Below are 17,293 nucleotides of genomic sequence, written 5' to 3'. Positions count from 1 at the left end.
AAAATATATGGTTTTTCAAGAATCTTTTGTTTGAGCAAGTATGCGGGGTAAGAATTTAAACCCTTTTATAAGAGTACATACCTTCTTGCCTAAGAACATATGTATAATTATGCTATTTTAGAAATAGTGTTTCTATCAACTTTGTTTCTGTGTGTTTGAAAAAGAAAGTACTTATGTGCCATATTTCAAAGCATTCGTATGGCAGCCAGTTTGACCCATCACTTATTCATCCCTTCTTACTCGAGAGCTTCGTTCGGTCAGAGACAAAACTGCTAAGTAGTACTTCTATCATCTCAATAATTGAAGAACAATAACATTTCTCTATATCTCGTACAATAATAACATCATTTATAGTACATTTGTCAAGCAACCAATTAGCAGAAGAACAATAACATTTCTCTCTATCTTGAATTCCACATATGGGATAATTAATATATTGCCTTGTATGGATGGCTTCACTCAAAACAATACATATGCCTTCTGTTTATTTGCCTGACAAATGACCATCAGATGAATCAATCAAATAAGAGGAATTGGGGAGCATTTCAAACCAAAACAAAGAATTAATCCTAACTACTAAAGTGCAGCAGCTTTAAAGCCTCTGAATTATTTTGCTCTTACTCCACCAGGAAAGTGCAGGCCTTCAAGAACCAAAAGATTTAAGAGTGGAACTAAAAGAACAGCAGTCCAAATCCTCGTAAGCCATGTTGTTTATATCCTTAAACCCAACAAATGATTGTGGAATAATAACCTTGATCCTATTCAACTCCTCAGCTAAATTCCGTCTTCTTCCCTTTATCCTCAGATCTGCACACGTCAAGTACACTTCGAATTGAACAATACCATGCATTGATTTCAGTTTAAGCTGTCCATATAAGTAAAGCAGCAGGTCAGTCACAAGAACCGAATAAAGAGATACTATCCAACTAATATATAAACGATGAATCATGAAGAGATAGTACAATTTCTCCTCGCACACACAAAATAAAAAGTCCTAAAATAACTTGGCTACAGATTATGAAGCATGTAGGCCCTTAGATTCACACAATTTTAACATCATGCACATGTTAAATGGTATACTCATCACTGTACAGAGTATGTTGAGATTAGAAATAAAAATAGCAGAGCAAGGCATTAGATTGCAGACATTAACAATGGAAACATCATAACAAATACAACATTTGTAGGGTGGAGGAGGAGCTCACCTAGAGCTTAGGCCCTCTGCCCGCCATATAGGCAGAGGAGATGCGTCTTGACAGCACTCTGAATAAAATGTATGGCTACGAGCAAAGGAAAGGTCTACAGAGTGAGGACAAGCAGAGAGCACGAGCAAGGGATCAGACCTGCAGTAAATTCCTGCACAAAAGACAGACTTTCGACTCAGTTTCTATGCTCCATGTACTACCCTGCAAACCAGAATGAAAATCACCATATACATTTTCATTGCAGCAACATGTAACCCGTTAATAAACAGAGACCACTTTCTGTACATCCACATATACCCACTAAAACACAAAGAGAACTGTTGTGCTTGTTCCGTTACTGTCTGCGTGTGTCCACATACACTTATTAGAATAAACGGAGAATACTAAGAGGCAGCAAGAGTATAGTATCGCTCGTGAAGAACTAACCAATGTTCAGAAAGAGGTGACTACAGAATTGATAGGGCAATAGTAGCTACACCTGGGACTCCGCCCCAACACCTCTCCTCATGAATGACCTTAACCTATCGATATCATTAAAATTGATTTTAAAAGTACATGGGAGTAAGGCCAGAAAATATCACTTAGTTCAAAACCGCACGTTGTGTTAGGTCCTCAGAATTATCTTGGACAATTAGATCTTAACTTGCAGCTACAATCAGTGTGAATGTAAGCACAGTGCAGTGAATGTAGTAGATATATTCAGACGACACTATTAGTAGCATAGAAATTAGTGAACTGGTTAATTCTTAGTATAAATGAAAATGATTGAGCCTCTCAAACCTTGTTCGTATCATTATTGGGGCATGCTTACATTTACTTATCCACAGTACTATCCACAGTACTAAACAAGCAGTACCTGCGTAGAAAAGGCAAGTTACCTTGGAGAATTAACATTTGATTGATTTTTTCTTCCAAAGGTATACCTACACGTATCATACAAAGGCTTTAGGCTACACAAATCTTGCATAGAAGATGGGTAGGAGAGAGAGATCATGAGCGGAGGGGAAATAAGGATTGGGGAAGCTCACCCTGATATGCACCTGTCAGGCTCAGTTCTTAAGTTCCCCTGTTCCTGCATGTCAGTTGCATTGACAGCCGTCCATCTCAAATCCTACGGTCTCAGGGCCAAGCTAACGGTTCACTTAAGTGGGTTTCTCTCCTCCGTCGATCAACCATCCAACGGCTTAGAAGACGCGGGAGAAGCTGTTCACCGTCCGACAAGCCATGTGCTTGCACTTTTCTGCTTTTCTGCTTTACAGCTACTGTAATGGCTATATAAGCCAGCTTTCCCTTCCATTCGAGGCATGTAATAGAATTATTGGGTGTAAACCCTAGCCGCCGGTGGCGTGCTACTACCTTCCCTTCCTCTTGCAATGAAAACCCTAGCTAAATTCGCCCAAATTCTTGTCTGAAACCTACTAGTTCGTGCTTAAATTCAGTACAGAGGGACTCTGGTCCTGACAATTGGTATCAGAGCCAGTCCTTCCTCGGCGGCATGGTTGATTGGGGGTAGAAGAGGTTGGTTCCGGCTGTAAAATCCCTCATCTCACCCCGATCTAGCGGCAGTGGCATCTGGTGGCGGCCAGAGTGGCAGAGTTCGGGTACAAGCAGAAGAACAGTCTGGTTGCCCGGGAACACTTTTCAGGTAGTGAAATCCCAGCTCCTGTGATCTGCTCGTGTACCATCGGAGGTGGGCGCTGGCGGCGGCGTAGGCGGCGGTGACTAGTCCTCCCACCCTCCCAACCCTCTATGGTGTTGATTGCCGACGATTTCAAGATGACGGGCCCGATGGATTCAGGGTCAACGGCCGAATTGTAGCTGGATTCCCTTGAGTTGGACATCAAAACGTTCCAGCGGGAGCGAGAAGAGGATCGCAAGGAGTTCCAGCAGTTTCAGGCATCTGTAAACAGAAATTTTGCAACGATGCAAAAGAACTTTGAGAAAATTCAGGACAATTTCAGGCGTCTGTTGTTAGAACCCGAGCCAGCACAGGAGGATCAGGTTGAAGAAGGCCAAGGCAGTGTGCAGGTTAAGGACAACCATGTTAACTCACCTCAGGTAGCTCCGGGTAGGCCCAAGCAGCTCCAAGCTCCTACACCACCATCGGTGGCAATGCCTGACAAAGTTGCCCCTTTTCCAATTGGGACAGCTGTTCTGCGTGATCAGGCTGGTAAGGAACTGAATATGGATGGGACTCCTAAGGTTCCCTACAGGAACCCACACTATGGTCAGAGTAAGGACAAGGAACAGTTTCAGGCAGTGCAGAGAAATGTAATTCAGTTGGAGGAAATACAGGAAGATGGAGTTGAGAATTATTACAGAAAAAGGAATGTTCTGACTGTTAAGCCTGCTAAGTTGAACATATCAGAATTTGAAGGACAAGATCCTGAGTCATGGATTCAGAATTTGGAACAGTATTTTGCTGCTGCAAGAACTCCCATTGAACATAGAACAGAACTGGCAATTTCTTATCTTAAAGGACCTGCTATTCAGTGGTGGAGGGGTACTGGATATGCACCCTCCAATGTGCCATGGCATAAATTCTGTTCTTACCTATCTGATAGGTTCTCTGTGGAATCAGCTTGTGATGTGGTCAGTAACTTTCATGCTGCACATCAAGCAACAACAATGGCTGCTTATGTGGAACAATTTGAGCAATTGGTCAATGGAATGAGGAGAGAAAACCCTGCTATACCTGATGACTATTATGTCTCCAGCTTTGTCTCAGGCCTCAACCCTTACATCAGAAGTTTAGTGGAATGTTTTAAACCAAAAGATCTGCAAACTGCAGTGTGGTATGCCAGAAGAATGGAGAAATCTCAGCCTTCCTCTCAGTCAGTGCAAAATAAGCAGTATGTTCCTCAACCAAAAAGATAAGTCATTTTTGAACAGCCCAAACAACTGCTTCCAACTGCACCACAAAACAGGAATGTGGTTATTCAGCAGGCCAAACAGAACCAGGTGTGTTATAAATGTAGAGAGCCTTGGGTGCCTGGTCATAGGCAAGTGTGTAAAATGAACCAGAAAGCTCAAATCCAAGCTCTACAAGCTCAAGAAGATGGAACTCCTGAAACTATATTTGTGGCAGAATATGATGATCAGGAGCTAGACAATACAGAGCAGCTAACTGAGGAAACAGTACTGAAAGTATCAATGCATGCTGCCATGGGCATTGGAGCAACTAAAAATACTTTCATACTGACAGTTAAATTGGGAAATACTCTGGCAATTGCACTGGTGGACAGTGGCAGTACTACTACTTTTATATCTCCTCAGGTGGCTACTAAGTCGGATGTTGTTCCCAGTCCTACACCAAAAACTAAAGTAGTACTCCCTCCGTCCCAAAATTCTTGTCTTAGATTTGTCTAGATACGGATGTACTTAATACTAAAATGTGACTTGATACATCCGTATTTGGACAAATCTAAGACAAGAATTTTGGGACGGAGGGAGTAGTTGCTAGTGTAGGGATCCTCTGGAGTGAATTCCAAGCAAAGAACTGTCACTATGCAATACAAGGCCATGCATTTATTGACAGCTTCAGAGTACTAAAGTTAAAAGGCTATGACATCATCTTAGGAGTAGATTGGTTGAGGAAATATAGCCCCATACAAATGGATTTCATTAAGATGGAAATGAAGATATCTGCTCCTGAAGGGCAGTTTATCACTTTTGTGGATGAAACTGTACCTCTTACTACTGTTACTGAAGTAACTGACCACACTGAGAAATTAGTGGAACAAGCTGTGTGTGGATTCTTCTTGTTTACTACTTCTGGTCCTCAAATGGTAGCAGCTGCTCAAGAGACTCCTGCTGCATTCAAACCACTGTTGGATCAGTATGAGAAACTATTTCAGGAACCTACTGAACTTCCACCAAGTAGGCCCTGTGATCGTAGAATTCCTTTGGTAGAGGGAGCAAAAGTGGTTAACCAAAGGCCATATAGAATTCCTCAGCATCAAAAAGAAATCCTGAAGAAGATTATCTTGGAACTCCTGAAGAATGGTATTATCAGGCCCATCACTAGTCCATTCTCCTCCCCTGTGCTGTTAGTTAAGAAAAAAGATGGGTTATGGAGGCTCTATACTGACTATAGAAAGTTAAATGCAATTACAATCAAAAACAAATATCCCATTCCAGTTATAGAAGATCTGTTGGACCAACTCAAAGGAGCAAAAGTATTTTCAAAAATTGATCTGAGAAATGGCTATCACCAGATCAGAATGGCTGAGGAGGATATTCCAAAAACTACATTTGTAACTCATATGGGATTATTTGAGTATTTAGTAATGTCATTTGGACTTACTAATGGACCTCCTTCATTCCAGGCTTTAATGAATCTCTTATTTGGTCTTCTCAAGTTTGTAGTGCTATTCTTTGATGATATTCTAGTGTTCAGTTTTTCCATGGAAGAACATTTGGAGCATCTCAAGCAAGTATTTGATATATTGCAAGCAAATAAGTTATATGCCAAGTTAGAAAAATGTTCTTTTGGTTAGAAGGAGATTGAGTATTTGGGCCATGTCATTAACTCTGAAGGAGTTTCTACTGACCCTACAAAGATTGAGGCTATCAAGTCATGGCCTGCTCCAACTACTGTCACTGAATTGAGGAGTTTTCTGGGTTTAAGTGGATATTACAGAAGGTTTATCCAGGGATATAGGATAATCTGCAGGCCTCTCTTTGACTGCTTTAAGAAGGATTCTTTTGCTTGGGCAAAGGAGCAACAACAAACATTTGAAGCACTGAAACAGAAACTCACTCATGCACCTGTCCTGGCCCTGCCAGATTTCAAAAAGCCATTTATATTGGAAGCTGATGCTTGTGGATATGGCTTGGGGGTTGTACTAATGCAAGAGGGCAGGCCACTTGCTTATTTCAGTAAGAGTATTGGCCCTAAAGCTGCTGCACCAAGTACTTATGATAAAGAAGCTATGGCTATTATTGAAGCTGTGAAGAAATGGAAACATTATTTCTCTGCTACTTCTCTAATAATCAGAACAGATCAGGAGAGCTTGAAGTACATCCAAGAGCAGAAAGTTACTGAGGGTATCCAACACAAGCTGCTATTAAAGTTACTTGGGTATAATTTTACTATAGAGTACAAGAAGGGCAAGGAGAACAGGGCTGCTGATGCACTATCTAGAGTAAAACATGCAGTTTCTGCAATATTTACTATTGTTGCCTTGCCTACTTGGGTTAAGGAAGTAGTGAGCAGTTATCAGCAGGATGGCAAAATCAAGGAACTAATTGCTGAGTGTTCTGTGGATCAAAGCACTGGTAATGCTTATTCCTTTAAGAATGGTATATTGAGGTTTCACAATAAGGTGGTAGTGGGAAAAAGCACTAACCTGAGGTAGGAAATACTAGCTACATTTCACAACTCTGAGCTGGGTGGACACTCTGGTGAAAGAGCTACTTATCAGAGAATAAAACTAGTATTTCATTAGCAAGGAATGAAGCAAGATGTGATCACATTTGTGAAAAATTGCCCTGTCTGCCAGTTGAACAAATCTGAACATACACCTTACCCTGGGCTGTTAGAGCCACTCCCTGTTCCTGATTTTGCATGGGCTCATATTAGTATGGATTTTGTAGAGGGTTTGCCCATTTCAGAGAACAAAAACTTGATTCTAGTGGTGGTTGACAGGTTCACTAAATACTCTCATTTCATTGCTATGAAGCATCCCATCACAGTCCAGTCTGTAGCAAGAGCCTTCTCTGAAAATGTGTTTAAACTTCATGGCATGCCACTAGTTATTGTGACTGACAGAGATAGAATCTTCACTAGCAATCTCTGGCAAAAGCTGTTCAAGTCACCGAACATTAAATTGCACATGAGCACTAGTTATCATCCACAAACATATGGGCAAACAGAGAGAGTGAATCAGTGCTTGGAGAATTATTTAAGATGTATGTGCTTCCAACAACCAAGGAAATGGCATGGATGGCTGGCTTTAGCTGAGTGGTGGTATAGCACCTCTTTCCATACATCTCTGAAAATGACACCTTTCCAAGCTCTTTATGGTTTTCCTCCTCCTATGGTGGCTGAATCAGCTCTGCCTGACACTATTTGTGTGGACAATGAGGATCTGTTGCAGAACAGAGAGCTAGCAGTGGAAGTGATCAAGCAAAATCTCTTGAAAGCACAAGCAAGAATGAAATTCTTTGCTGACAGGAACAGAAAAGAAAGAGAGTTGATGGTGGGAGAAATGGTGTATCTTAAGCTGCAACCTCACAGACATACTTCTCTCAGTCTGCACAGGCACATTAAGCTACACTCCAAGTTTTATGGGCCATTCAAAATTCTGAGTAAAATTGGAAATCATGCATACAAGTTGCTCTTGCCTGAAGATTGCCAGTTGCATGACACATTCCATGCCAGTCAGCTTAAAAAGCATATTGGACCCAAGGTTGTGCCCTCTTCCAAACTTCCCCTGGTTGGTCCTGATGGGATAATCAGAATTGAACCTGAAACTATTCTGGAGAGGAAGCTAATTCCAAGGAAGCAAGGCAATATAAGCATTCCAGTAGTCAAATGGTTGGTGAAATGGGCAAATCTGCCACCAGAGGAAGCAACTTGGGAGGATTCAGCCTTTATCCAGAAAGCTTTTCCTGCATTCAGAGCTTGAGGACAAGCTCCAGCTTAATCGGGGGGTATTGTCAGGCTCAGTTCTTAAGTTCCCCTGTTCCTGCGTGTCAGTTGCATTGACAGCCGTCCATCTCAAATCCTACGGTCTCAGGGCCAAGCTAATGGTTCACTTAAGTGGGTTTCTCCTCGTCGATCAACCATCCAACGGCTTAGAAGACGCGGGAGAAGCTGTTCACCGTCCGACAAGTCATGTGCTTGCACTTTTCTGCTTTTCTGCTTTACAGCTACTGTAATGGCTACATAAGCCAGCTTTCCCTTCCATTCGAGGCATGTAATAGAATTATTGAGTGTAAACCCTAGCCGCCGGTGGCGTGCTACTACCTTCCCTTCCTCTTGCAATGAAAACCCTAGCTAAATTCGCCCAAATTCTTGTCTGAAACCTACTAGTTCGTGCTTAAATTCAGTACAGAGGGACTCTGGTCCTGACAGCGCCCCTTCCTAAACTCTGTCGGAGGTCGCCCATCCCCACCGCTGCTGCTCACCTCATCCGGCTGGGTGGAAGAGGAAGCAGCTGCCCGAGCCCTCCTTCCTTGGATCCACATCGCAGCACCCCTCCCCTTCTCCTCAATCCGTCTGAGAGAGTGTGGAACTCGCGTAGGCCTCGCACACGTCTCCCGCACGCCTCGCGCTTTGAAGACCTGGCCGTGCATGCGGGAGGCCCCTATCCGAGGACAAGGGCGAGAGGCGCCAGCGGGAAGGAGGAAGGGAGAGAAGGGATGCGGCGACCGACGGCTATCAAGACAAGCAGGAAGGAGGGAGGGGATGCGGCGCCTATGGTGTCGAGCGAGGGAGAAAGGAGAGGTGTGGCGGCAAGGGTTGGTGCGGGTGTGTGCTTTGGTGCAGCAACCCCGCGACAAGGATTGGGAGCGGAGCACGCGCGGGGATTGGGCAAAAGTCTTTTCCACGCCAGATCAATCAACCCAGCTAATAAACACGCGGCGCGAGCCCACCAGTCACTGGACTGCTAAAACTGACCGCGAGGTGAAATTAGATTTGACAACAGGTAAAGATCGCACACACAAAAATAAAAATAAAAAAAATCCTAAAATAACTTAGCTACAGATTATGAAGCAAGCAGGCCCTTAGATTCACACAATTTTAACATCATGCACATGTTAAATGGTATACTCATCACTGTACAGAGTACATAAATCACATCAACTACCAATTTAAACGAAAATAGCCAAAAAAAAACTCAGTAGGAAAACTAACACAATGCAGACCATGATTTACTTGGTATTAGAACAAATCATACAGATTCAGTCTTTGCTCAATGAAAACTGAGGAAGAACTCTATAAGGAGAACTCTATAACTATCCTAATCTGCAATGATCATTGCATGATATCAATATTCCTCTTTTACAGAATTAAATTTTGACAACCATGTAAGCTCTAAACAATGTTCTTGATTAAAAGGACAAAAGGATAAACAAATGGAATAAGTCTCACTGGGTAATTTGGAACTGGTCATAGATTATGCTAGTATGACCTCTTTTAATAGTCTTTTGTATTTGCTTTATTTATAAAGCGGGGCGAAAGCCTTTTTCGGTAATAGTCTTTTGTAATCTCATGCTGTACTGATGATTTTTTTTATAAACACCGAAACATCACTCCGCATTGAAATCTCTAAACACCAGTTCATCTAACTAATCAAGCAAGTAGCAGTCCTGCACTGAAACGCCTAAACACCAATTCAGCTATCCATATTGTACACATCTTTGCTACTACAAAATCTAAAAAAAAGAAACTGGACTCTCAGAACATCATCCTGGAACCTTGAACCAAGCAAGGAAAGAAGCAAAGCACTTTGTTTTTATAGATTCTATAAAAAACACTTACGGATGGTGTAGCTAAGTGGAACAACAAAGATAAATATTTTAAAATGATTGAACAAGCTTTCGGTGTCCAACTCCTGTTACCCAAGTGAAGTAGATTTTTACCGTCCAGGTTGGTCGTTAAGTTAATAATAAATCGAGTATAGCTATATGATAACATTATCACCTCTTATTTCAATTGGTGTGTGTACCTCAGGTCAGATGCATGCCTTTGATTCCTCTGATAGTTTTTTGTCCCGTTGATTAGAATTAGTCGCAGGCATAGTTAATAACTGAACTGTAGTGGCAGCGAGTTTGCTTGAATGGCCTGGCCTAGTGGCTAGGCTGACTGGTGGTGTAAGTTTAGGAATGAATTCACTTCTTTAACAAAATAGGAAAGGTGTGGTTTATAGCATGAGGAATCAATGCAAGAAATTAAACTGCTTTCCAAGGAACCACTATTTAGGACAAAAATAACTGCAGCTAAGAATTATTATCTGTACATAGGTCCCAAAAAATATGAATCTGGTAACAGAAATACCTTGCAATATCTGTAGTGCATACTTCAAATAACAAATTTCTTCCTTAGTCATGCAAGAATGCACAAAGCTCTTTCGCTTGCAGATGAGCAACCTTACTAACGGTCCTACAAATCAAAAGAAAATATTGATTTAAGGAGGAGAAAAAAACAGCAAAAACATTTAGATATTGACATAGGCATAGCTTGTGATGATTACGAAATGAGATACAAATGGGAGCAGCCAACTATTTGTTCTTACACTGAGCAGACCGCCTCAACACATCATCAAGACTACCTTACACCAAGTTAACATGGAGATAAATGCTTATTGACGGAAAGTGAAATGTCCTACAAGAAATAGAAACAACAGGCTGATTATGTAAGAAAAGGCCAACATGTCTGTTTAAAAATAGACCAGAGAGTAGACAAATCGTCCATATGCACTCACCATGCCGTTAGGAATGCAGAAACGATCTTGCAGACACTCCACAACATCAAAGGCCCAACAGGCACCACAATGACCCTTCCATTGTTAACCAATGCGTACTAACCTGAGCATTTGATAAACAAAGCTAGTTCTACACAAATATTACACTGCAGTATAAATCAAACTGATGAAAGTTAACATGCCTAAGTAAAAAACAGTACGTATGTACCTTGATCTTGTTCTGAAGCGCATTTCTTGTGGGGGTTTTCTATTCTCCTCGGCAAAAACCATTGTAATCTCTCGACCGCAAATAACTTGATGATTCATTTCTTGGTTAGCATATGCAACACCCTTAGGGTGGTGGAATTTCACAAACCCAAAACCACGTAATTCCCTGGAAATATATATCAATTTGACCAATGATCAAGAAACTACTTGTTATTCAACAACAACAAAAAACACTTCCTGGAAAATATATACCAGTTTTACGAATGCAATAAACTACTTGTTATTCAATAACAAAAAATCAACAGCTAAAATAAATTTTATAGCAATAGTTACTCTGAACCTAGCTTGGGAGCAGGCCACCGCCGTTGGCCACCGCTGTGCCTCTTGGCGGCTGGATCCACCCCTGTTGTGGTTGTCGGCATCGATGGAAAGCAGTGTGGCTTGGAGCGGCATGCCACCGTCGACCATAAAAAGTACTACAGCTTCTGCTAACAGTATCATGCTATCCAGTAACATATATGCATACATCCTAAATAGTAAATATAAATAATACTTCATATCATATATCACATTTGGGTACAATCATATTCCCTTGACAGACATACAACTATTTCATTGGTCTTTCCCCGAATTTTTACCTATTCATCTGTGCTTATGTTTAAAGATCGACTATCCATCTGCTGTAACATCAAGGAAATTGCACATGTATCTTTCTCTCTACTCTTTTCACAAAATTGGTTGCTTCAAACATAAAAATTGCTTGCAATACAAATATAATGATTATATTTTTTCCAAATAATGAACTCGCATGTCAGCATACATATCTTGGCACTCATTATTTATCCAAGAATTTGGTGGCATGGATCCACTCTGGCAACAAACACATGCATGGTAGGAGAAAAATGCGAAGAGAAAAAACACGGGGCAACACAGACCTTGCCTCCTCCCTGGCCCGGCTCCCTGTCGCGAGCCTCCTTCCCCTCCTGCGCAGCTCCACCCCATCGCAACTGGAGCGTTGCCCCGTGCTCCAACCACCGGATGGCCAGTGAAGCTAGTTGTGCTGAGGGAGAGAGACCATTAATGAAGGTTTGAAGAGGAAAAACTAAGAGAATAGATATGGGGAGAGGGATCTCACCATCTCCAGCTTCCTCGGCCTCGAGCACCTCCATCCGGTCTCCTTTTTTGACCTTCCCCATCTCGGCCTCTAGCTCGAGCTCCGACCCACCAACGCCAGATTCGACCTAGAAGCAGCAACGATGGTGGAGGGGAGTAGAAGGCAGCGGCGGTGACGACCGAGGATGAGGGAGGGGCTGTGGGGAACGAAGCGTGCGCAGCACCCCAACAGCGGTATGGCGCCACGGACGACGGCTTCCTCCCGACGGCATGGTTGTAGGACAGAAAGGAGGAAGGCAGAACGGTGGCGGCGGCGGCTAACGAGGAAGGAGGAGGAGGGAGGAGTGCGGGATGTGAGGCTAGGGTTTGTCCGGTGGGGGCTGGGGCTGGGGAGACGGGGGATTGGGTGCGGAACATGCGGTGCGGATTGGGCAAAAATGCCCTACACGCGAAAGCACGCAACCCAGCCAACCAGCGCGCCGCACGAGCCCACCCGTCATTGGACAATGAAAACGACCGTGAGGTGAAAATTGGTTTTAACCGCTGCGAAGATCCAATGGCTCACACGCGCCAGAAAACAGATCCAACGGCCAACGAAGATGCAAATCGAAGGAGCCTCCTGGAGGTGAGTTGGCTAGCCTCTTTTTTGTTTTAAATTTGCATGAAAAGGGAAGGTGTGGAGCCTTCATCCTAAAGCAACAAGTATAATCATGTATCAAGCATAGTTGACGAGCATACCAACGTAATATGTGAATTTGATTCCATAATAATTTCCCTTTTGTGTCAAGCGATAATCCCTAAAGTATTCACGTTGATCCAACGTGTCTCCCATAACATAATTGAATGGGGTTTCTCAGGATTATCAAAGTAGTACATAATATCTTGAACATAATGAGCATAGAGGGTTTTAGGAGGTTCCCCATCTCCATGAGTAGCAAGTACACCTAATTTTTTTGGTATTTCATGTTCCATATCCATAACTAAAGATAGAGAACAACTTAGAACAACAAATAAAAATTACTTAGTGATAAAGCAAACAAGCACACACAAGAATATTCACCCCACACTATGACTCCCCGGCAATGGAGCCAGAAAAAGTCTTGATAAGCCGCAAGTATACGGGATCAATTGTAGCCTCTTTCGATAAGTAAGAGTGTCGAACCCAACGAGGAGCTAAAGGTAGAACAAATATTCCCTCAAGTTCTATCGACCACGATACAACTCTACGCACGCTTAGTGTTCGCTTTACCTAGAACAAGTATGAAACTAGAAGGACTTTGTAGGTGTTGTTGGATAGGTTTGCAAGATAATAAAGAGCACATAAATAAAAGCTAGGGGCAGTTTAGATAAAAAAGCAATAAAATAAATATAGCGAGTGTGGAAAAGTGGTGGTAGGAGTTGTGAAATTGTCCCTAAGCAATTGACTACGTTACTAGACCGGTAATCACTATTGCAATTCTATTTGAGGGAGAGACATAAGCTAACATACTTTATCTTCTTGGATCATATGCACTTATGATTGGAACTCTAGCAAGCATCCGCAACTACTAAAGATCATTAAGGTAAAATCCAACCATAGCATTAACATATCAAGTCCCCTTTATCCCATACGCAAATAACCTACTTACTCGGGTCTATGCTTCTGTCACTCACGCCACCCACCATAAGCAAATCATGAACATATTGCAAAACCGTACAGCGGGAATCCCTCACGCTTGTGCGACACGAAGAGCACCATAGGACAGCACCAATAATAAAACATGCAACTCAAACCAATCATAGCAATTCATCAATCACTGGTAGGACAACGGAAATCTACTCAGACATCATAGGATGGCAACACATCATTGAATAATAATATGAAGCATAAAGCACCATGTTTAAGTAGAGGGCACAACGGGTTGCGGGAGAGTGGACCGCTAAATATAGATGGGGGAAGGTGATGGAGATGTTGGTGAAGATGATGGACGTGTTGGTGAAGTTCGCGGTGATGATGATGGCCCCCGGCAGCGCTCCGGCACCACAGAAAGCAAGGGGGAGAGAGCCCCCCTTCTTCTTCTTCTTCTTCCTTGACCTTCTCCCTAGATGGGAGAAGGGTTTCCCCTCTGGTCCTTGGCTCCCATGGCGTGGGAGGGGCGAGAGCTCCTCCGAGATTGGATATATCTCTCTGTTTCTCTCTGTTTCTGTGTTCTCAGATTTTGCCCTTTCACCATTTCTTTTATATCCGGAGATCCGTAACTCCGATTGGAAACCTTCGCCCAGATCTTTTTCCAAAAATTAAGTTTCTTGGGGCCAAAGAAGGGCATCAACCGCCTTACGGGGTGCCCAGGAGGGTGGGGGGCGCCCACCTAGAGTGGGCATGGGCCCCTGTCTCGTGGGCACCTCGGGCACTGTCTCGCATTGATTATACTTCCCAAAAATCACAAATATTCCAAAATATTTCTCCGTCTGTTTTTATCCCGTTTGGACTCCGTTTGATATGGGGTTTCTGCAAAACATAAAATATGTAACAGATAGGAACTGACACTGGACACTGGATCAATATGTTAGTCCCAAAAATAATATAAAACATTGCCAAAAGTATATGAAAATTGAATAATATTGGCATGGAGCAATCAAACATTATAGATACGATGGAGACGTATCATCAGTCGGTGGAACGTGTCTCACGTAAGCGTACGTGTAAAGTCGGTCCGGGCCGCTTCATCCCACATTGCTGCCGAATCAAGGTAGGACTAGTAACGGCAAGCAAATTGACCTAATCATCGCCCACAACTACTTGTGTTCTACTCGTGCATAGAATCTACGCATATACCTAGCTCTAATACCACTATTGGGGAACGTAGTAATAATTCAAAAAAATTCCTACATGTCACCAAGATCAATCTAGGAGATGCTTGCAACGAGCAAGAGAAGGAAGTGCATCTTCATACCCTTGAAGATCGCTAAGAGGAAGCGTTATAAGAACGCGGTTGATGGAGTCATATACTCGCAGCGATTCAAATAGCGGAAGATCCAATCCAAGCGCCAAACGGATGGCACCTCCACGTTCAACACACGTACAGCCCGGGGATGTCTCTGTCGGTGTCAAAACCGGCAGATCTCGGGTAGGGGGTCCCGATCTGTGCGTCAAGGTTGATGGTAACAGGAAGCAAGGGACACAGATGTTTACCCAGGTTCGGGCCCTCTCGATGGAGGTAAAACCCTACTTCCTGCTTGATTAATATTGATGATATGGGTAGTACAAGAGTAGATCTACCACGAGATCGTAGAGGCTAAACCCTAAGAGCTAGCCTATGATGGTATGAATGTAATTGTGATCGGCCTTCTAAGGACCAACCTCTCTGGTTTATATAGATACCGGAGAGGGCTAGGGTTTACATGGAGTCGGTTACAAGGAAGGAAATATAATATCCGGATCGCCAAGCTTGCCTCCCACGCAAAGGAGAGTCCCATCCGGACACGGGCCGAAGTCCTGAGTCTTGTTCCTTCACACTTCAATAGTCCGGACATTGTACACAGTCCGGCTGTCCGGATACCCCCTAATCCAGGACACCCTCAGTAGCCCCTGAACCAGGCTTCAATGACGATGAGTCCGGCATGCAGTATTGTCTTCGGCATTGCAAGGCGGGTTCCCCCTCCGAATTCTCCAAAGTGGTTATCGAGCACTTAGACCGTGTACGGATATGCGAGATGATCTTCATATGCCACCATAGAGAGAATGATATTTTACAAATGCAATCCTGCTGACAACTTTTTCTGATGACGTGACACATTATTACGGTCGGATCATTATTCGATCTGTTTTCCCACAACCAGCTACAACGCATATTGCGAGGCGGTTTCTTTGACACGTCTTGTCAGAGCAGAGATCGTGTCCCCTTATCACGGGATTCTCATCAATACGGGTATGGGTAATCTCACCACGCCATTAATCATGGCACTTGGGAAACAAGCGATTCTCAACGGGCAAGTGGAGAGGCGCATCGCTCTCGGCTCCTCTATAAAGGGACATGATTTCCCCATTTTCACCCATGCCTTCTTCCTCCTTTGACCACTCTTGCCCCCCTCGAGCTCTAGCGCCCAAGCTCAAATCTTCTCCGCATAGCTAAACATGTCCGGAGCCGGAGGCAAGTGGGTGGCTTCCACCGTCAAGGAGAAGCATATCGCAAATCTTTGGGCGACCGGATACTTGGCCGCGGACATAGCGCACCGTCTACCAGATGCCGGGCAGGTCATTCCGACCCCAGGACCCCATGAAAGGGTCGTATTCGTCGCCCACTTCGTCCGTGGGCTGGGATTTCCACTCCATCCCTTCGTCTGCGGGCTCATGTTTTACTACGGGCTAGATTTCCATGATCTAGCCCCAAACTTCGTCCTCAACATCTCGGCGTTCATCGTCGTATGCGAGGCCTTCCTCCGCATCCGGCCTCACTTTGGCCTATGGCTGCAAACCTTCTGCGTGAAGCCTAAGGTTGTAAGCGGTCAACAAGCGGAGTGCGGAGGGGCCATGGTGGGCAGAATGCCCAACGTCACATGGCTTGACGGCTCCTTTGCGGAGACCGTAAAAGTATGGCAATCGGGGTGGTTCTACATCACCGAGCCATGCGGCGCCAATTGGGAAGCGGTCCCCGAGTTCCGATCCGGAGCCCCCATGTGGCTCACCTCCTGGGAGAAGAAGGGTCTGTCCTGGGACGATTCCACGGAGCTGGCTGGACTCCAGAAATGCATCAAAAGCATGAAGGACAAGAACATCAAGCTTGTCAACGTGATCCAGGTCATGCTCGTTCGCCGGATCCTGCCCTGCCAGAGGCGGGCGGTCAATCTGTGGGAGTTCGTCCCAACCGAACACCGAACGCTCCAGAAGCTGTACGACATGAGGCACAAAGGCGCATGGAAGGTGTTGTTCAAGGCCTCCGAAGTAACTCCTCCAACATCCGAAGACCACAGGCTTCACGCCGCGCGGGCTCCTAGGCTGGTGAGTTCTCGGACTGACTCCGGACCCAGTTCTCCCCGATATATTCATGGGAGTGCCTTAAGTTAGTTGTGTATATTTGCTTCAGGACTATGTGGAGACAGCGGAGCAGGTCTGCTATCCGGCTCCGTTGCCAGAAGGCCTAGCGGATGCTCTCCTGACGGAGATGCTCATCCCGGCACCATACAAGGTGCCGGAGAAGAAGGCCGAGAAGAAGGCCCCGGGGATCCGAAAGGGTCTCCGACGTAAGGTTGTGCCAGAAGCCTCGTCCGAAGACGATGAGGCGGACTCCTCCCACGAAGGGGAGGAGGAAGAAGAAGAAGACGCCCCATCCGAAGAGGATGAGGGGCCCGGCGAAG

The 17,293-nt window shown here is 44.2% G+C and overlaps 1 long non-coding RNA gene across 38 annotated transcripts; it reads right to left on the bottom strand.

The window, feature by feature from the left end:
• Nucleotides 1-273: 273 nt before the first annotated feature.
• LOC123111104 (uncharacterized) lies at nucleotides 274-12,373 on the bottom strand. 38 transcript variants are annotated; one of them, XR_006454111.1, is made up of 13 exons: nucleotides 11,982-12,372; nucleotides 11,782-11,906; nucleotides 10,848-11,012; nucleotides 10,640-10,769; nucleotides 10,451-10,539; nucleotides 10,213-10,317; nucleotides 4,896-5,251; nucleotides 2,234-4,116; nucleotides 2,062-2,128; nucleotides 1,632-1,726; nucleotides 1,437-1,546; nucleotides 1,206-1,356; nucleotides 274-865 (listed from the first exon to the last, which is right to left on the bottom strand). It is a non-coding gene; the product is annotated as an uncharacterized lncRNA (long non-coding RNA). The 38 variants fall into 38 exon arrangements; XR_006454121.1 differs by having other exon boundaries at nucleotides 274-492; nucleotides 752-865; nucleotides 1,206-1,726; XR_006454107.1 differs by having other exon boundaries at nucleotides 1,437-1,726.
• Between the last annotated feature and the right edge of the window lie 4,920 nt (nucleotides 12,374-17,293).

Source organism: Triticum aestivum, chromosome 5B, assembly GCF_018294505.1.
Source record: "Triticum aestivum cultivar Chinese Spring chromosome 5B, IWGSC CS RefSeq v2.1, whole genome shotgun sequence".
In the NCBI taxonomy this organism is placed as follows: Eukaryota; Viridiplantae; Streptophyta; class Magnoliopsida; order Poales; family Poaceae; genus Triticum; species Triticum aestivum.
The sequence above is the reverse complement of the archived record's forward strand: the minus strand, read 5'-3'. Positions and strand labels throughout refer to the sequence as shown.